Source organism: Prionailurus viverrinus, chromosome F2 (assembly GCF_022837055.1).
Source record: "Prionailurus viverrinus isolate Anna chromosome F2, UM_Priviv_1.0, whole genome shotgun sequence".
In the NCBI taxonomy this organism is placed as follows: domain Eukaryota; kingdom Metazoa; phylum Chordata; class Mammalia; order Carnivora; family Felidae; genus Prionailurus; species Prionailurus viverrinus.
Window position 1 is genome coordinate 14,874,818 of NC_062578.1, and position 14,871 is coordinate 14,889,688.

Sequence of the window (14,871 nt, forward strand, 5' to 3'; positions counted from 1 at the left end):
AGTCTCTGAAAAATAAAAATACAGCTACAGAATTATGAAACTGGAATGGACTTGACTTCCTGAGGCCAGCCATCTCACTCAACAGGTGAAAGACCACTGTGCCAGTAAAATAACACAGTTTGGCCCGAACTGAAGTAACTCTTTTGCAGGAGGGCCAAGACCAGAACCAAGGTCACATAACACACTGATTGCTGTAGTGCTCTTTATACTATATTATACTTTCACCTTTCTGGGACTTTTTTTTTCCTTTTTTTTGGCAGGAAGGGGAATGAGAACAGGCCATTTAAGAAGCATACCTACCCTCTTTGCATTCTGCTGAGTCCCTCATAATCCTATATCCCTATGGCAACATGTAACACTTCTATGTTCCACAGTCATTGCTTTCATCCCCTACACTTTGCATGACATTTTCTTTGGTGTTCTTTCTATTTCACAGAAGATAAAAAGGATCATCAAAATGCTGTTGTTCTTTTTCTGGGATACACAAGAACAATTTAAGCTATTTCAACCCAAGAACATTTCTTCAACTTCGAAGACGTAGAGGAGATAGAAAGGATAGGACATCCTTGTCAGCAGTCACTGAGATTTTCCTGTGGGAAGAAAACCAGGAGTAGAGTTTTCCAGAAGGCCTAGCCTATTTTGTGATTAAACTTCACAAATGAACTTCACAAACTACCTATCTGTTAAAACCAGTCTTACGCCTCTTTTGATAGAAAGGAATCATAAGAGATGCAGGAAAAAACCAAATCCTCCTTTAGCAGCATTTGAAGGAAACAAAATAAAATAGAAAACCAGGCCGGCTGTTCTAAATCTTAAATATAAGAAGTATGGACAGAAACAAAGAGGACATTTGTATGAATTTAGTATTAAATGATGCATTAATTAATAACCAACGCTTACACATATTAGTGCAGTTGGAGTTTTTTGGTATATGTGGTGGTAGTGAATATCTCAAGTGTATATTATTGAATTTACAAAAGTTCAGAGATATTCCAAGAAAGCCGAAGCACTTTTTATTTCTTCCCAAGATATTACTCTGAAATAGGAAGGACGTAACTATTTCACTCATTGTGCAATCATCAAATTGAAAAAAGGCCAGTTAGCTGATGAAGATCGTTCAGCTCAATATGGATAGATCACAGCATACAACCTTCTGGAACTCGTCCTTTAAAGGGATGGCATCCAAAAATTTTAAATATTAATTAAAATATTCCAGCCTTTGAGATTCATATTTTATGCATTTTTCCATGGTTTATTTGTTTGTTAGCATAATACTTTTTTCTGGGTATAGCAGGATACACACACACACACACACTCCCGCTACACATACACACATACGCTATTTTATATGTAAATGCAATTGTTAATTGATATAATAAGATGTAAGAGCTAAAAAAAGAGAGAGAGAGAGAGACAGGCGCCTGGGTGACTCAGTCAGTTGAGTGTCTGAGTCTTGATTTCAGCTCAAGTCATTATCTTACCTTTGTGAGTTTGAGCTCCGTGTCGGGCTCTATGCTGACAGTGTGGAGCCTGCTTAGGATTCCCTCTCTCTCCCCCTCTCTCTCTCTGCCCCTCCCTCACTTGCTGGGGTGCGTGTGTGTGTGTGTGCGCGCGCACACACACGCACACACTCTCCCTCTCTCAAAATAAATAAACATAAAAAAAGAAAAAGATTCTTTGTCTAAAGAAAAAGTACAAATAGTAAAAAAAAAAAAAAAATAGGATACTAGGAGGCACTCAGAAAATGAGCATGAGGCCACTATATTTAACATTTCCCTTTGGAGAGGCAAAAATATTTTAGGAGGGTTATTTCTTCATTTCCAGTGGCATACAAGGGTTGGGATACCCAATCTTTAATGCGCAATAAAATAAAATGGCAATTTTCCAAGAGCTGTGAGACTGTTGCTAATTAGCACATTAATTTATATAAATAAAATTCTCTTTGCTGTTCCCCAGTGTTCTGCCTGAGAAATGCAACAAGATGAATGAACATGACAAATCAAAGTGAAATTTACAGGCTTAAAAAAAAAAAGAAAGATACAGAGATAATTCCTTGACCTAATTCCAACTTTTCTGACCCTCCTTCATCAGTGCCATTTTTCCACAGAGCCCCTAAATGTGTACTCCCCCTGCTGCCAGATTTAAATTCTAAAGACAAGTTCACAGAGAGGGTACACCTATCTCCTTACTCCTGGAGTTGGACTCCTGTCCAAAGGGGCCAAGATCAGAACTCAAGAGAATGACTTTCATTTATTCTTGTATTTACTTTTAGATTTTTGTCGCACATATTTTCTTAGCAAAACTATAAACATTTTCCCTGTTTTTAACAGTTTTCCTTATGTAGAAAATATTGTGTTTAATCATTTTTAGTTTTAACTAATTTTATGGTTAACCCAATTTAAAAAAATGAATATTGTCTCAAAGCTAAGTCAATATTTCAAAAGAAATGGCTAGTTGAATAAAAATCGTAATTTCTAGGAAATGTTTTACTAAATTTATGTTTTATTGTAACTGTTATTCTGAAAATAAATTTAATGTAATAATACTTTCAAATATGCGCATATGTTTACACTCTTACTTTCATACAGATAGATACATGAATATGGCTATAACCTCTTTGGCAGATACTGCCTGCAAAGCCGTAAGTAGTAACCCTGTTTATAATCCATTTCTAAGTAGTAAAATCAGTTTTTTTAATAAACTTTTTAATGTTTATTTATTTTTGAGACAGAGGGAGACAGAGCGTGAGTGGGGGAGGGGCAGAGAGAGAGGGAGACACAGAATCTGAAACAGGCTCCAGGCTCTGAGCTGTCAGCACAGAGCCCGACGTGGGGCTCAAACCCACGAACTGTGAGATCATGACCTGAGCCGAAGTCGGACGCTTAACCGACTGAGCCAGCCAGGTGTCCCAGCAGTAAAATCAGTTTTATGAAAAATAGAATAGAACAGAAAAAAGAGGGGTGACTGGGTGGTTCAGTTGGTTGTGTCCAATTTAGATTCAGGTCATGATCTCACTGCTCATGGGTTCCAGCCCCACGTCGGGCTCTGTGCTGACAGCTTGGATTCGAAGCTCTGCTTCGGATTCTGTGTCTCCCTCTCTCTCTGCCCCTCCCTGGCTTGTGCTCTGTCTCTCTCTCAAAAATAAACATAAAAAAAAAAAGAACAGAAAAAAGAGAATGCATTTCATACAGTAAAGATAAGTACTGTTTTGTGAGACATACTTATCAGTTATGTGTAGGTTTCTGAGTGTATATATTGTGATGTATTATGTATTTCTTCCAGGGAATCATGTTCATAACAGTTGGGAAGATCTTCCAATAAAATAGCATATAAAAAGGATAGAAAAAATAGAACCTAGACTATGAAATGCATCCCTTAATTTATATTTCAGTAAACTTTTATCATTAATACTGCAGTGAACAAGACAAAGCCTGTGGAATCATGGAACCTATATTATGGTGAAAAGTCAGAAGGTATACAAGTAAACAAAATGCATGCATGATGTAGTCTCTAGGGATAAGTGTCATGAAGAAAACAAAGGAAGATAAGAGTATTAGAGAATGAAACTAGGGAGTAGGATGGAGGCTAGAGCAACAGGACCCTTCAAGTTCACTGGGGAGGTAACCTCTGATCAGGAACCTGAATGGTGTGAAGAAGAGTACAACAAATGCAAAGTCCCTGAGGTGAGAACTAGATTAGCATATATTGAGGAACTGTACAAAAATCAGGACAATTAGACAGGAAAGATCAAGGCAGGGAGTGTTTGAAATGACAGAGAGAGAGAGAGAGAGGCAGTTGCCAATTATGTGGGACCTTGTCGGCTTGGCAAAAACTATGAATTTCATCCTAAATATGATGGTAAAGCTGTTTGGAGAACTATGGAATGATTTCCATTTCTAACAGAGCTCTCCAGGTACTATGTAAAGAATAGACTATGGTGAAATGTTAGAGTTAAAAAAAAGAAAAGAAAAGAAGGGAAAGGAGAGAAGTTGGGAGGGAGGGAGATAGAGACAGACAGTGGCGCTTGGGTGGCTCAGTCGGTTGAGCATCCGAGTTTGGCTCAGGTCATGATCTCAGGTTCGTGAGTTCGAGCCCCATGTCGGGCTCTGTGCTGACAGCTCAGACACTGGAGCCTGCTTTGGATTCTGTGTCTCCCTCTCTCTCTGCGCCTCCCCTGCTCATGCTCTGTCTTTCTCTCTCCACCAAAAATAAATAAAAACATTTAAAAAAGAAAGAAAGAAAGAAAGAAAGAAAGAAAGAAAGAGACAGACAGGGAGACTAGTATGAAGCCAAGACAAGAAGAAATAGCTTGGTGTTGGAAGGATGAGAAATAGTTAGAGTTATGATACATTTGTCCCAACATGGCTTGCTAATGGATGTTATGAGTTATGATTATGGAGGGAAAAGACATATCAAGGATGATTTTTTTGATTTTTGGTCCTAACAATTCTATAAATGGTGGGTAGCCTCTCTTACTGATGCGTGGAAGGCTTGAGGTGAGAGGGTCAGGGTGGGTGATTGGGTAATTAGGCACTTTCACTTTTTTTTCTGATTGATATATTACCATTATTATAGCATTCCAATAAACATTGACCAAGAAATTGCTAGGATCCAGGCTCTGTGCTAAGTGCTGGGAATATAAAGTCAAAACAAAACCAGTGTTTATGCAAAGAAAAATAAAACAAAACTAGAAATTGTACTATGGTATAATTGGTACTATGACAAGTGTATGAATACAATATTTGAGCAGCAAAAAGGAAGGAATCTATATTAGTTTGAGGAATTATCAAGTATTTCCAATAAAGATGAAGCTGGAGCTTTCGAAAGATGAATGGAAATTAACAAGAATAACAACTGGCATGAGACATGGAAGGATACTTGAGGCATTTAGTAGAACATAGGTAAATGCATAGAGAAATCAAGCACATTTGTTTGGGAAACTAGAAGCTCACTGGATTAAAGGTCTGTATTGGGTATTGGTCAATGATGTTGCCAACATGCGAGGCAGGGACAAAATCATGAAGGGTCTGGCCTAGAAAGCTAGGAGTTTGATTTTTATTAAAATCTATAAAAAGACACTACAGGATTTGAACAGAGGGAATAATATGATTAGATAAATTAGATGGAGACCAGACCACAATTGAAAAATGCAATGAGGATGCTCTTGCAGTAATAAAAAATACTGAGTTCCAGAGTTGCTGACTCCTTATACTTTGGTCTCCTAGACTAGGTCCTAATTTTTACCATAATAAACTCCCTGATCTTCATTTTTACTTTGACCTGTACACTTCCTATTGCTCCATTACAAGTAGTGTGTGTGGTAGAGTCAAGAGCAGTGGCAGAGGAAAGAACAGTGGCATGGACGTCACAACTGGTGCAGGATTAGCCACCAACAAGTTTCCAGAATAGAAGAGTTTTCATGACAGGGCTATTTGGCATTGTGAGAAATCTGAAATATTCAGAATGCCCCATAATATGTAATTGATTAAATACAAAGTTTTGAAAAATCATAAAATATAATACTGCTTTAAAAGTCATGCTCTTAGAATATTTAATAATACAGAAAATGTGTGTGATATAGTCTCGCATAAATAGAAGGCAGTTTATAAAAGTGCACATTTGCTTTAAGCTATGGATAAATAGATATATATTACAAAAAGTTGAAAAATATACAACAAAATGATATTAATGCTTATATCTATGAAAAGTGACTATGGGTAATTTTAATTTTCCTCTGTGGTTTTTCTGTATTTTTTATATTTTCTATATCAAAAATAGGTTAATTTTAGTTTAGTTTAGCTTGCTCTTTTTTTTGACGGAGAGAGCAAGAGTGCAAGTGGGGAGGGACAGAGGAAGAAGGTGAAAGATAATCTTAAGCAGGCTCCACACCCAGCATGGAGCCCCATGTGGGATTTGAGCCCATGGCCCTGGGATTGTGACCAGAGTTGAAATCAAGAGTAGGATTCTTAACCAACTGAGCTACCCAGGCATCCCACAAAAATAGATTAATTTTATAATGAGGAAAAAAGTAATTTAAATGATCTATGGTTTTCTCATCCTGAAGAACAATTTCAAATATAGTATAGATCTGATTAGGCTAAATTCAGCAGCAAGTAACAGAAAACTCAATTAAAAGTGTCTTAAAGAGACCTCTGCTTTCAATTAGGTTAAAGACAGTTACAGGATAATGTCCTTCCATCCTAACAATGAGAATAACCCAGATAATCTATACAGTCATAACTTTGTGTGTGTGTGTGTGTGTGTGTGTGTGTGTGTGTGTGTTAATCATGATGCAAAGAATGAGGATGCAAAGAAACCCAAATAACTGAAATGTAGAGAGTGACAAGCTCTTCCCACAACCACTGTCATTCTTGGAGGAGCAGTGAAGGAAGAAGGACAAAGGTAAAGAGAAATCACTGTAATTTTTAGAAACTTTTAAGGTCAATATGGACAGGCATGACAGGTTAGAATTCAGTGGGTAACAGTCACATACAGAATCTGCACCCACCCACAAACTCTTTCCTGTAGGCCTTTCCTAAGTACACATATAAGACTGAGTAGAGCCAAAAGCCTGAAGGAGGTTAAGAGCACGGTTAGCAATCCCATCCCCCACAGAGTATGAATCAGTGGCTGCCCAAGGCTGGGGGAGAGCAAGCAGAAGAGCTGAGAGGGACCACTTCCTGGTGACCAGGCAGGCAGAGCCAGCAAAGTTGGGAGCAGAGCTAAAGAACTGAGGAAAAATTCCTGAAGGGCAATTCAGGCCTTCCCAGAATCTACCCCTTTAGTCCTCCAAAACCTGGGTACATGGCAGCAGGAGGGGGAGGTGTGGGGGGGCAGTGTCCTAAGGCACAAAAAGCTGGGATCAACAATGGAGAGCTAGCAATACAAACAATAACCCAACCAAGTAGTAACCTGCTGTGAATATGAGATGTCACATGGCTTGAAACCTTGGGGTGGACTATAAAGCACAAGATGTATCAAGAGTCTCCTGGTGCTTAGATCTCCAGCCCTGCTGAAAGAAATGTCTTGATCTCCATCTCAAATCATGTGAAGCCAATGTTGAATTGGATCCAACTATAGTAACAACAATCTCAGCTCATCTAGAGATTAGATTGACTCAACCCCTCACCCTAGTGGCCTGAAAGAAAAATGAATCTTCATGCTTCTGAGTCTTACTATTAGTCACTTTAGTATCTACCATTTTTTAGATGCAATTCCTTGCATGCAATAAAAAAGATGACACATAAAAAGAGGCAAGGAAATGTGACCCATCAATAGAAGCAGATACAGAAATGGAATAGATATTGGAATGATCAGATAAGGACTTTGAAATAATTATGATAAATATGTTAATGAAAGTGGAAAAGTGGACAATATAAGTAAATAGAGAATAAATTTCATCAGAGCTGTGGAAACCATTTTTTAAAAGAGCCAAATGGGCAAAGTAGAAATAAAAACCATGATATCAGATGCCAGAAATCAGGGATCATTTGATGAGTTTATCAGAAGATGGGTCACAGAATAGAAAGAATAAGTGAACTTGAAGACACTTCCAACAGAAACAATCCAAACTAAGACAAAGAGGGAAAAAAATAGAGCAGAGCATCTAAGATCTGTGAAACAACAGCAAACAATGTAATGTATGAATAATTGGAGCTGCAGAAATAGAGAAGAGAGAAATCAAGCTGGAAAGAATATTTGAAGAGGTAATAGACAAGAATTTGCCAAAATTTTTGAAATACGTCACCCAAAAATCCCAACCAAATAGGATAAATACCAAGAAAACCACACCTAGGCATTTTATAATGGAACTACTAAGAGCCAATAATTAGAAAAAAAATCAAGTAACATATGTAGAAAAGAAAATGTATCATCACATCATAAAATGTCTGGAAATGGAATAGATCCAGAATTGACTAGTTCAGCATCTAACACAGGACAACAATCCATACCCTTTCCATCTTTCCTTTTTGTAATATTTAGCAGAGTCTGTTCCCCTTGTGATCAAAGATGCTTACAGGAGTACCAGGAAACACATCACTGCACACATCCAAATGCCAAAAGTGAGGATCTCTTTCTTATATCCCCTATTAAGAGTAATAAAATCTTCCCAGAAACTTCCTGGAACATTAGTTCTTCCAGCTAGAATGGTATCACATGCTCACTCCTAAAGTAATCACCAGCAAAGAAGAAATAATTGATTGGCTTAGACTAATTAGTATTGACTCTTGAAGTCTCTCCTAAACTATATAGTCCTTCACACCTTTGCCCAAACAAGACTTCTTTTAGCAAAGAAATAAAGGCAAGGTATAATGGTTGGATAGAAAACCAGATGTGGCGTTTGTTAAAATAAAATGTTACAAATGTAGTAGGAAACCAAGGATGACCATAATCATAAATCTTACAATCACATTACTAATGATTTCAGTACATCTTTGAATTGTTCCTGTCACAATTTAATTATTGTTATATTCTTATATTTCATTCTACAATGTCTACTGGGTGTGGGAAATACTGGAGAGGCATTGTTTCTTTTCTCCGAGTTTGCTTTAGGATGCAGAGGTAGACCTAAAACAAATGAATACCATTGGCAGTATGATAGCAGCGCATGGATCTGACTTCAGCTCCTTCACTTACTAACTAAATTACCTTGAACAAATTACCTAAATTCTCTAAGCCTTAGGATCTGCATCAGTGACAGGAGCTAATATGGATCATTCTCATATAATTGTGGTGAGTTTTAAATCGATAATCCATGAAGTGACTGGTGAAAGCGTTCCATAAACATTGCTATCATTATTATTTACCAATGTGTTTACAAAGTTCAAGAGGCATGCATAAAAACAATGGTTGAGAAAGTCAACACAGAAATGGTAAAGCTTGAATGTATCTGGATATATGAACTCTTCACCTATTTGTAGAAAAGACCAGGATAGCAACCAAAGGCATTTCTAGAAGAATAACCAGTTTGAAAAAAGAAGAAAAGAAAAGAAAATGAAGCATGAAAAATGAAGGGGTAGGGATCCAGGAAAAGCAAATAACCCTCAGTGTAAGCTCTGTGAATGGAGTCTGTGGCTAGCAGATGAAAATGTAAAGGAACACTTGGGTGAGGCATGGAGCCTTATGCATGACATGATGGTGGTGCCAAACTATTCTCTAGGCAAAAGGGAATCATTAGAGAACTTTTTAAGGTAGTAATAATGGCTGCCATTTCCAAATATTATGGCAACAGTGTATTGAGATGAACACTGAGAGAGAGAGAGACCAGTGAGATACAGTGTCTGTGCCAGAGAAGCTATGACATACAGAAGGCTTGCAGTAATCTACTTGAGTGATCAAGAGGTCTACACCGAGCCCATTAGGAAAAGCTGGGAGAGAAGCAGAGGGTATGAGGCTTGTTATGGAAAAGCTGGATTCTCAGGAGACTGGTCAGTTTGAACACTAGAAAGCTTGAAGTTTATGATTAAAAATTGAAAGGCAATTGAATGACTTTCAATTACAGGTACTAACATAAAAATACTAGGAAATAAAGTGTTGAGAAGCAGACATTCTACAAAATGTTTGGATTGTTAGAAAGAACATTTGAAGAATTATTATTTGTAGCCAGTAGGTACTATTAAGCTACTTAAAACCAGCCTGAATGTTTAAGTAAGATAAATATTTCTCTTCAGAAGAACAGAACAATTTTATTTATTAACTTAATTAGGAAGTCTCTTAAAAAAAAAGAAAAAAAAGGATAAGTGTTACATTAAAGCTCAATCCATTCCTGGTTGAGCTATAACAAATTATAAATTAGCAGATTGTGAAGTAATGAGATTTAAAAATATCTAGTCTTAATCTCTATTGCTTAAATTTAAATTTCTCTCTTATTTGTTTCTCTTTGGAGATGAAATAAAACTGCTTTAACCTTATATTTAGGATGTGGTTCTAATGGAGAGTACACATGAGTGTCTTCTGGATTTACTACTTAAATTATAAATAAATTAACATTTCCTCTTGGACAAAATCTCTTTCCCCATTAATCCTAGTGTTTTGACAATACCCTGAATCCCTCTTTCAAGTCTTTTCCAATCATTTTAGAGCAGTCTGTCAGGGTTATTCATTAATCCTCACTCTATATAAAGCAAAGCAGTCATAGGCTTTATTCCCATTTCACAGATAATTTATTTATTTAGGCAAAATTCTCTAACACATAATGCCATTCAAAAGTAATTTTTATACAAAACTTATTACATGTATTCTTGGTTGTCAGTTATAAAATTGGAAAACTTTTCTGCTTGCTATGCTTTTCTGCAACTCAGTTAAAGATACTTGAGGCTATAACCTGAAATTTAGTATATTGTTGGTGATGTGGTGACATTTATCAAGTATAGAGCAATCCCATGTTACAATTTCTATGATATTCTAATAGTCCAGTCTGCTTTATAAAAGAATTATATTCCAGTGACCATTTAGGCTTTAACAATCTAAGGAGGGAGAGCCTGGGTGGCTCAGTAGGTTAAGCAACCAACTCTTGATTTTGGCTCGGGTCGTGATCTCACGTTCTGTAGTGTGGAGCCCCACCTTGGGCTCTGTGCTGTCAGCACAGAGGAATTCTTTCTACTTGGAATTCTGTCTCTCTCTTTCTACCCCTCCCCCGCTCATGCACTCTCACTCTCTCTTTTTCTCTCAAATAAATAAACATTAAAAAAATATATCTTAAGGAGTATAAAGGAATGAGGGCCAGTTTTAAGAACATTTAAATCGGTAGCAGGGCTCTAGTCTCAGCTCTGCCACTGGCTGCACTTCTTTGGGCCGTTCACAGAGAGCTTTCTGCACCCACTCGCACATCTCTAAATTAGAGGTCATGGTCCCTACATCTACTTCATCCAAAAGATGTTGTGTGAATGGATGCAATCATTTGTCTTCCGAAAATGAAGAAAAGAAAAACACTTCCTATTTTATACCGATGATGCATAGGACTTGCTCTGCTGTAGATCCTCTACTGGTCTTTAATAATAAGTAAAAAGTAATTTCTGAATATCTACTTTTTATAATACGTACAACTCTAATTCATTGGATTAACTGGTTTCTGATCCTTGCAAAATGCTTGGGTGGCAAAGGAAATTTCCCCCAGCTGCTACGATTTCCTCTTTGTGTTCATAAACAGTGAAACTAATGCTACCCATTAGAGGTGAAGTAATTCACTGTGTCTGCTAGATACTCTGATCTAAGGCACAAATAAATTCCAAGTTACTTCCCTCTGCCAATTGCAATCTTTTTTAATCCCTCCTCAACTCCACCAGAAAGGCCACTCTACTATACAAAAACAACTATATAAAACACCAAAATAAATGACTCGGAGGTGGGATTGCTTGCGTTAATTTGTAAACCCCATTATAACATCCAAATCAAAATAAAAGCAAAGTATGTGTGAAATATATGTATTTACAGAGTTTGCAAATAGTGAATTAACATTGGAACTTTGGTAGGAGCTCTTAGATATTTCGAGATGCTGATATTTACATTCCGATCTGAGAATGGGCCTATACTGTCGGTACTTTACAGCTTCCAGCTAGCCTGCAGCATGAACCCAGTATCTGTCTACTAGAACTTATACTAAAAGGTGGAAACTCTTGTTATTGCCTAGGCTATGAATCCATGGATATCTTTATTTGAAGGACATGAATAGCTTATTAACTTACAGTCTGCTTTTCTTTCATCTGTGAACACTGCATCTTCCTTCATTCAGGCTGGACCCCAGGAGCCTGGCACGTTTTTTATACAAGAGAGTAAATTCCCACTTGGCCAATGCAAAGTTGTCCTTGGAATCCACATCTCTGGCCACAGTTGTGTTTATCCTTAGTATCTAGTTTCAGTTATCTTTTTTGGTGCCATTTTGGACTCTGATCTGTTTGTTTCATTTACTAAGTTTCCCATTACGGAATGGTGAACAGGGCCACGAAAAGGTGGCATAATGTGGTGAGGCTCAGCACTTCCTGGCCCTATGGCACTTAATTACTACACTTTGCTTGCCAACTATTTCTTGGCATCTAATTTAATTTGGGGACTTGCCTAAGCATTTAATTGAACTTGAAGAACTCCTTTCAAATATTTATACCCACTTTCTCTTTCTCCTCCTGCCATATCATCAATAATTCTGCACCACATTTTAGATCAGGTCCACTTTTATTTTTTTCCAAAATGCTTGCCATTCCCCCTTTTCTATTAAGTATATTGCTCATGCACCAAATCCTAATACGAGTTCGTTTTTAAAAACATATAGTTTGCCCTCCTTTTCTTCTAAACCTTTTCCTGCCTATTACAGCAGAAGAATTCTATACTTTCCCTGTCCATAAAGCTTTTATTCTCCCATTTTATCCAAGCTGTATCTCACCCCTCTGATAGGTTTCTTGTATAAAAATAGGCAGCACGAAGGAAAGAACAATGGATTCCTTATTCTGGTCACAGCCACATAAGCTTCAATATTCTTGTCTCTGACCACGACTCTACCCACTCAGTTCTGTTACTCTCAGTTGTGTTGAACATGTTCTTGAATTTTGTCAACACCTACAATGTCATGATGAGACTCTTCTTTTCCCAACATGTCAGTGTTCTCCTGGTTTTCTGTCCTTCTGAAACTAGCATCGGCCCCATAGGTCATGATTTTACTTAGCCTTTTGTAGGTGTCTTTGAGCCCATATCAGTGCTGGAACAATCCAATCATATCCCTTCCTCACACTCATACAAATACACACCGTGCTGTATGGGAAAGTACAAGTCAGTACCTCAATATACATGTGGTTTCCAACTGCCTTTGGAATTGCAACGCTATTCGTCTAGATTTTTCTTCAGCCCCCCTCCTTTTTTACTTTTCTCATTGCTCCTACCTACCTTTTCCAGACATTATTCAAAGTCCTGAAATCACAGAACCAGTATTTCCAGTCACAATTTTAGCTGGGAATTTTCCCTATGAAATCCTTATGTTAATAATTGATAAATAATGATTTTATTCACAACACCTGCAGTATTTTGAAAAGTGTAGTGCCAGTGCAAACATTAGCAAAACAAATGAATATAATAGACAATCCAGAAATAAGTACAATTGTATATAAGAAAATATTCAAATTAGTGGGAAAATAGATTATTCAGTAATGATATTGGAACAACTGGTTAGCCATTTGGAAAAAAAAAATAAAGTGGGATGTCTTCCTCATTTCTTCCACCTAACAATAATAATGAGAATATACATAGTAATAATTCGTTTTGCATCAACGCAATCATGAATTTACCCATAGAAAGTGATGTCTAAAATATTTATAAACTGGCTTTAGGGAAAGCCTTCTAACGATGTCATAAAACCTGCAAAGAAAAATTAAAATGTGGACAAATTTGATTACATAAAAACTGTGTTTTGAAAAACAAGACAAACATAAGCAAATAAAATGGAAAACCGGGATGGCATGATTATGCCATTGCAGCATTATTTGTAATAATAAGAAATTAAGAACAGTCTATACATTCACCCATATGGGAACAATTAATTAAATCCCAGTGTATACCTATAATGAAATACTATACTAAAATTAAAACTGAAGTTGTATTACAGCCACAACATATTATTGTCAAGGAAACAAAAGGAAGGTACAGCATACAGTATTATAATATTAAATCAGGATGTATGTGTGTATGTACATGTATATGTGAAAATATATATGTGAATTTTTATAAGAAAAAGGTTGAAAGGGCCTGGGTTATTGAGTTAATAGAATATCTCACTGTCCATTTATAACATATTTTATGTGAGAGGCAGTATTCCGGGCAATTAAAAATACTATTTTAACCCAATTTATAGGCTGGGAACAGTCTCCGAAAGTGTGAGCAACTTGCCTTGAATGAGAAGGTAAGGCCGTGATGATACCAGACCTCAAGAACCTTACGCTTAGTCCGCTGTTTGACCTACCACATGATAGCAGATCCTAAAGAGAAGATAATCTTTCAATCCAACCAGTTACTCTCTGTCTTTACTACAGCAAAGGAGGAAAATAATGTAGATTAATATACCAGTGTACACACTATAAAAGTTCTTTCTTTCTGACTATACAGAAACTGATCGTGAAGTACTAAAATAGGTACCAAACAAAGTACCTTCCACTGATTTATCTGCAGCCTTGCCAAGGAGTTAACACTGCTGGTGCGCTTCCTGACGCTGACATCTGTTGGTTTAATATAGGCATATAGGATGGATGGAGCATAGCCTAGGACATATGAAACAGGTAACATCTACCTCAGCTGTCTGAGAACAGCTACTGAAAAGATGTTTCCTCCTCAGCTCGTCATTCAGTTCCATGAATCTCATCTCAGCCTCCTGCCCCCGCCCCCAAAGATAAACTTGATTCACACAGGGTATCTAGGGAGAGTGGGAGTAATATGGGGAGTGGGGATGGTTGCTGCTCACATCCCAAGTGGAGAGGAAGAGAAGGATCACTCATGAGTCTTTATCCAGATGACCCCTATTTAGGAAAGAGGTAGTTTACTGAGAGCTTTAGTGAGAAGTTTACAAGTCAAAGCTTCATTAGAAGAAAAGGGGAATTCACACAAAATCTAGTACTGTTGAATTAAATCTAAGGATTACAGGTGTCACAATTACAAGATTCCAGATAAATCCAAAGTGGTGAAGGGGGGAATGAATGTATTATTTATTAAAAAATCTCTGTGTTGTATGCAACTAGGTCCTTTATATACCTTATATGACATTTTAATCCTCACAACAGAGTTTACCTGACCCAAAATCTGTGCAGTAAGAAGCCAGCTTTGAAATATCTGAGAACAAAATGTACGAAACACAGAACTACCTCCCTATATTTCATTAGTTATTTCTCAGGTGATTAT